Here is a 7,297-nt window from a genome sequence, read left to right on the forward strand (position 1 = left end):
TTCTGAAATGTAATCTAATCAAGGGGAAAGTAGACATTTTTCTTCCTGGAAAGCCCTGTAGGTTTGTCACATTGCTCTGAGCAATAGTGGTTGAATTTCCAAGTTTCTATCAGTAAGGGAGCAACAACATATTCTTGGTAAGAAGAGGGGAACCAGTGGGAAGAAGCCTCTGTCAAGAATATGTAAGAAAAGAGACTAAAAAAGAATCCAAATCTGAAGGTCTTCCACTCCAACCCTGCTGAGTGTTAGACAGATTGAGTGTATGCAGAAGGCTTTAGTAACCCAGCTTTGAATCCCAACAAATCAGATTATCCACCCAAAGCAGCAGCATCTGGCTTGACCCGGGAATTGAGGCATATAAAAATAGTTATGGGGAAGTTTTAAAGAAGAAAACAGATGTAGTTTTAAAATTGGGATGGGATCTATTTGGTCAATGACTATTTATATGGGTGTGGTCGAATCAGACACGCTTGAAAGATTTGCTTTTTATAATTCACCACAGCTTATTACAAATGGCAGGGTTGTACCAGTATGGGTATGGCTTGCTTTAAGAAAATCCAGTATTTATAACCCCACGAGTTTATAAACGGATAAACTAAGGGATGAATATTTCCATTGTAAAAGGATTCATTTATGGGGTTTTCTTCCAGAATCTTTAAAAGATGACTTGGTTTACAAATATGGTTTGCTCACGAGTTTTCAGAAACACATCTGAGAAAAATATAAATGCACACACACATGCTCAGCTGGATTTAGATTCTTCATTAAGGTAGGTAGATGCTACATTATGTCTCAGGATGACTACACCTGCTATAGCCTTGTTCTTCCTGCATATAGCCAGCTCGCTTAACAATTAAGAACTCCTTATTGTTGAGAGAGGCAATCTGCCATGGGCTCTGTACTTTTTTGGTGCACATGCCAAGAATGCAAAGCTTCGACTCTTCTTCATCTGGACTGTTTCTCAGGGTTATTATGTTTACTGTGAACAGACTTGAGGGGTATGGTAACGTCTCTCTTTGGAATAAAAAACAGGTTTGTTTACTGCTTACCAGAAGAATATCATGGGCCTTAGGCTCAGTGTTCCTCATCTGTATTGCAAACCCATTGTGTGCACAGCATCCATCTGGGCTGACAGCATTCCTCCAATGGGACTTGATGGCAAGGGGAATTGGTACACATGCTGGTGCTCATGCTTCTTGCTGCACCATGAGTAATAAAGTCTTCTGTCTCTGACTCGAGTGTCTCATGTTTTCCGCAAGCACCCATGAAATAGTAACCAGCTAACTTATTGGTTTGTGTGTAGGGTAGAATCAAATCCCAGACCTGACCGTGATTTCAATTTGATTGTGTTGGGCCTTGATCTGTGGATTTGGGGCTATCTGGGCACTTAGTTGACTTGACGTAAAAGGCATCTATGACTTTATTTTTCCATCTTTTATTTATCTAGGACCGCACGCTAAAATAGTTATTTTATTGTCATAGGTCTAAGCTACAGCAGTTGATCTTTGGCTAGATTTTTGTGATTATTCTTTTCTCTTATATTTAGAAAGGGGAAATCTTTGATGCTATTGAATTGGCATTATATTCTCCAAGTTCAACTCCACATTATACGTGGAAGGGAGAAACGAATATTCTTAAGGAATCTGCATGTTGGGACTGAGGTTGTATGTACAACTTATGAACTGACTGTGTATATAGGCTGTGTATTTTAAAAGTATCTTAAAAATTCTCCATGTGTGGTTACCTGTGTATGGAGTGCATTACTAGAAAGTATCTACCTGGACCACATGACAGATGTGCTTTGTGTTCTGAAAATTAGAATTCTGGGTCCAGGAATAGGTTTACTTCTTTTGCTCTCTGGGTTGGGGTCAAGTGTCTTATTTCTTGGATGAACTTCAGCACATTTGGGAAACAAAAGATACTCCCTGTGGGATAGAATACATATGTGGGCATTTGCATGGGTGACTTTGTAGATCTGATTTGTTGCGTATGTTTGTGAATGGACATGGCAGTGTCCTGGATTTGTCCTGAAGGAACATATAGAAATGATCCAAATGAATGCCATTCTCTCAAATTATCACCTTGTGAATCTGTATGTAATTCCTAAGTTATTGCCAATATTATGACTTAAACTTTCCTATAACTCCTTTTATGGTGGTGTGTCAGAATCTGAGATCCAATGGTTATCAACCTTTGTGCTCTTTTCCCAATTGCCAAAAATCATTTAAGAGGCAATTCAAAGGTTAAAGTGGGGAATCAAATGGTATAAAAACACTAAGACATAAAAACCAAAAACCCCAAAAAACCCACTAAGCCATATAAAGTAACAAAATTGATTTGCAAATGGAACCCAAAGGCTATTTTCAAGTGAAATTACAGAAATCTCTCAGAACTAAGTGTATGGCTTCCCAAATGTCAACTATGAAAGGCTCACAATAAATATGTTTATATTAGCTTGGGCTTCTAAAACAAAATATCATACACTGGGTGGCTGAAACAACAGACATTCTGGAAGTTCTGGAAGTCAGAGAGTCTAAGATCAAGGTGCTAACTGATTTGGTTCCCAGTGAGGACCTTCTTCCTGGCATGTAGGTGTCATCTGTGATCTTGTGTCCTCATGTGGCAGAGAGACAAGGGGCTTTGGTGTCTTTTCCTCATCTTATAAGGGTACCACCTCCATCACTGGGGCTTCACTCTTATGCCCTCACCTAAACCTAATTACCTTCTAAATGCCCTACCTCCTATGACCATCACATTGAGAGCGAGGGCTTCAACATATGAATTTTAGGGGGACACCAGCATTCGGTTCACAATGGTATTCATCCTGTTAAATTTAGGGCCATGGTTGAAACGTACTGGCATGTCAATACCACTGTGAGTCTGTGTGGGATGGTGGATGAGTATGTGCTTCATGCCCATGTGTGCAACCTATTAGAATTGGTCCCAACTGGTTCATCTTTATTCAATTCAGTGCTGCAAGCTCTGTGAAAAACCAAGTCCTTTAATATCAGTGAGGCTTTTTAATGACTGGTGACATGCTGGTCTCAAACTTCTGCCATGTTTCTGGAGACATGGCCTTTCCCCCCATTTTCATGATTATAGAGCAGGTGCAGGGAACTTGGACATCATTCGGTACACTGTTTCCCAAATTTCAGTCACTTTGTGTCATGATTTTGGAATAAATATGTACCAACTGTGTCATTGTTAACTCATTTTCCTGAAAGTAACTCACTTGGAAAAACCACAAATTTATTTAAAAAGGAGACTCTGTATTAGTACTATAATTGAAAACCCATGTGACATAAATACAAGATAACCATAAAATGCATACACAAAAATGAAATAACGTTATAAATTCTAACTAAATACTGATTCTCCGAACCAGAGTTCTAGTTTTTTTTTGTTTTTGTTTTTTCGCTAACAGGAGAGATTAGCAAGTGCTGGAGAGATTTTAAGAACATATTAAGGCTGTGAAGGGTTATTGCACTCGAATTTGTTTGTGCCTTATAGCTACGTTCTTGGATAGTCCTCGCCCACACTGAGTCTGGTTTTGGCCATGTGCTTTGCTTTGGCCATCAGACAATAGCAAATGTCATGCTACCAGGGGCATGATAAGTACTTGCACATTGGGGCTTTCCCTCTCTTACTATTCTTGGAACCTTTGACCAACACATGAACAAGCCTGGGCTAGCCTGCTGGATGATGAGAGTCACATGACCCAGTCACCCCATCACCTCAGCCAACAGCCAACTAGTGACAGGGCATGTGATTAGATAACCCTAATCAATTTGCTGGCTCCAACCGCAATAACGAGCTCAGCCTGGGTCACCCGATCCTGGCCCAGCTTAGCAGAGCCAGTAGACCCATAGGTGTGAGAGTACTAATAAACGGTTGTTGTCTTGTGCCATGAAAGCATTTCAGGGTGGTTTGTTATTGAGCACAAATTAACTTCGATCCCAAAGTAAGATTTGTGCCATGCAGCTGACAGCACAAAATTTTCCAGTACAATTTTTTCAGGGTTGAATTTGAGTTCGGCCATCCAGTCTTACGTCTAATGACATATATTCCGTACTTCAGGAAACTCTGATTCAGTCTAAGTTTTGCCTTTTAAGTTTAACAGCTGAAGGTCCAGAGAGCTGACATGACTTTACCCAGGCTTCATAGTTAGCTAGTGACAAAGATGATACTAAAGTTTAGATGTGTGCGGTCTATTTCCAGAGCAATTTGCTGCCTTCTTCAAGATTGCTGTGTTTAATCATAAAAAAATGATGAGTAAGGTTTTAGGGAGATATTGTGTCATCAGCTTATTTTGTCTGTATCCTCTCATGAAAGCAGAAGAATTCAAGTTAACCCACAGAATTGACAAAGGTCATTAATTTAAAAAAATTTTTTTTTTTGGACTATCTGTGTTCTGGATTGAATTGTACCCCCTTCAGCCACAAAGGTACATTGAAATCTTAACTCCCAGTACCAATGGATGTGACCTTATTTGGAAATAGAGTCTTTGCAGATGTAATCAAGTTAAGACAAGGCCATACTAGGCTAGGGTAGTCCCTAAATCCAGTGAATAGTATCCGCATAGAGAGAGAGATTTTGACACAGAGACACCCAGAGGGGAGATAGCCATACAGATGGAGGCAGAGATTAGGATTATACTGCCACAAATCAGGGAATGGCAAGGATTGCTGGCAACCACCAGAAAGTAGGAAGAGACAAGAAAGGCTTCTTCCCTTGAACCTTCAAAGAGAGTGTGTCCCAGCGTTGATTTCCACCTTCTATCTTTTGGAACTGAGAAAGAATAACTTTCTCTAGTTCTAAGCCGCCCAGTTGGTGGGACTTTCTTAGGGTAGCCCTAGGAAATGAAGGCATCTTGCCTGTTCACTTCTGTTGGCAGTAATATTCCACCTATGTTACAACTTAAATGAGATGTGAAGCAGAGAAACCGATAGAATAGGAAGGCTAGGGATTAAAAAACAACCTCGTGCATCCCCTTAAAATCAGGTACTGAACAGAAACACCTGCATGGCTGAGAGGTGGGGCTATATAGATGGTAGGAGTGCAGCCTGGTCTTGGGTTTCTTCCCATCAACAAAGGAGGCACCAAGGCCACCTCGTTCCCTTTGGGCCACTCTGGCTCAGACCTGGGGCGGCAGAGCAGATCTACCAGACGGGATCTTTTTCAAAGTTCATAAAAATGCAGAAATTCAGTCTTCGTGGGGGAAGTTAACATTCACCAAAGAATTCCCTGTGGGTTCATTTTATTTGGGGTGTGACAAACACCTCTATCTTCTGTCAGTGAAACCGTCTTCTAGGAGTGAAGATACCCAGATACACTCAGAGTCGACATTCCCTCATTTCTTTTCCTAATTCTGTTGTGATGCAAATGCTGGTTTTCCTACACAGGAGAAAGTGTTGCAGGCGCCCAGTGAATTCCTACCTTCTGCTCAGGGTAGTACTTCCTTTGCATGGTTGCATTAGGCATTATCCATTTACAGTCATTTACATTTTGAAATCCTTATCCTGCTGCATCAAAGTATTAATGGAGGGGGATATAGGGCAGCTGCACCAAGGTAATTTACTTGGCTTCTGAAAACCTCCTCCAGATAATCCAGAAAAATCTGTCACATGGGACCCCAATTTGTCTGATTACCTTTTTCTGACAGATGCTAGGGTCATATGCTCAGACTTTTATTTTTGTTGCTTTCATTTGGTTAATTCTATTAGTGGCTTACTCCGGACATGAAAGTCATTTGCTATTAAAAACAAATGTCATCTCAAAAGGAAAATCCCAAGGCCGCCTTTCCTTCTGATCTCCCTGTCAACAGCAGAGTCTAGATGTTCAAATCAAAAGTGTTGCTTTGCATTAATTATCTTCTATCCACTGTACCTCTTTAGTATTTGGGAAATAATGCCTCTGAGTGAAGGAGGAAACAGAGGTCCTGATTATTGGGTGAATTTGAAGCTGTCCCTCAGATCGGATCTGGATGGCACAACCAAGTCTGATGTCAACCCTGAAAATTTTGCTGGTGAGTTTGTCGGTGACTGCCAGCTGCCTCAGAATAACCTTGCACCCCTTCTTCCTCAAGTGTTAATTTGTTGGGGTTCCCAATGTGCTCATCTACAAAGCCATATTTCCCAGTTTCCCTGCAGCTAGGTGGCCATGTGATACAGTTCTTGCTAATGACGTGTAAGGAGAAGTCTGATGGGGATTTCTGGGAAGATTTTGCTTTCTTAATATAGGCATTGTTCCTCCCTCCTTCCATCCCCACTCTCCTCCTTTCTGCCTATGAAATGTCTCAAGCTGGAGCAGCCATCTTGTTACCCTGCAGGAGAAGCCAAGAAAATTGCAGAGACTTTGCCCCGGTGCACTTAGCTACCAAATAATGCCAGGAAACGTCTACTTCTAGACTACTTTCATGAGCAAAAATAAGCACCATTTTATCCGCATCACTGTTAAGTGGGTTTTATTGTTATGTGCAGCCACGCTTGATCCTTGGGCGATACCGTGGATTTCTAAGAGCCCAGTGCGCTGCTGTATCTTAGGTTAAAGAGTTATCTAGAGCTGGAAGGAAATATGAGCCAGGGAGGGAAGCCCGGCAGAGCTGAGTCCTGGCATTCCCCGTGTGTGTGTGTGTGTGTGTGTGTGTGTGTGTGTGTGTGTGTGTCAGACTGATCCTGTTATGGTCTCAGTTCACTCTATGGCTTCGGGCTTTATTGGTGTTCTGGGTAACTTGTCAGAGGGATCCCCTAGGTTTCCATGCCCTTTTGGGGAATTGCATTTAATGAACAACTGCTTTGTTCATTTCCTCACTAATTTTCCATTCTTGAAAGAAAAAGGAAGCTCTGACTGAGATAATGATATCCTAGTGCCCATTAGGAGAGAACGGTGTACTTCTAAGTGAATTGGGGAGGGGGAAGGATGTATTTCTGTGAATTGAAAATGTCATTTTGTATATAAGAAGTCATTCTGAGTAAGGACAAAAATACTCATAAAAACCAGAAATGTAGCTGGATTGGATCATCTCTTTTCCTGACATTTTTTAAAAAAAAATTTGTTCCAGAATGTTCAAGTCATTCTTTACCCCTGCAATCTGAAGACTGGGAGTGTCCTCGAGTCTCTTGAAATTATTCTGCTGAACGTGGGCTCGGAGTGTTGGTTGGGGGAGCTAGTTGTACTGCTACCATGGTGGGGAGATCTGTGCTTGTTCCTGGCTTTTGGGGGCCTTTGTGGAGTCCCCTCATGGCCTTGGGCCCTGACCTAGAGAAAGACAGCTGGCATGGGCAGACGCCTGGTGTAC

Source organism: Panthera tigris, chromosome C1, assembly GCF_018350195.1.
Source record: "Panthera tigris isolate Pti1 chromosome C1, P.tigris_Pti1_mat1.1, whole genome shotgun sequence".
NCBI lineage: Eukaryota > Metazoa > Chordata > Mammalia > Carnivora > Felidae > Panthera > Panthera tigris.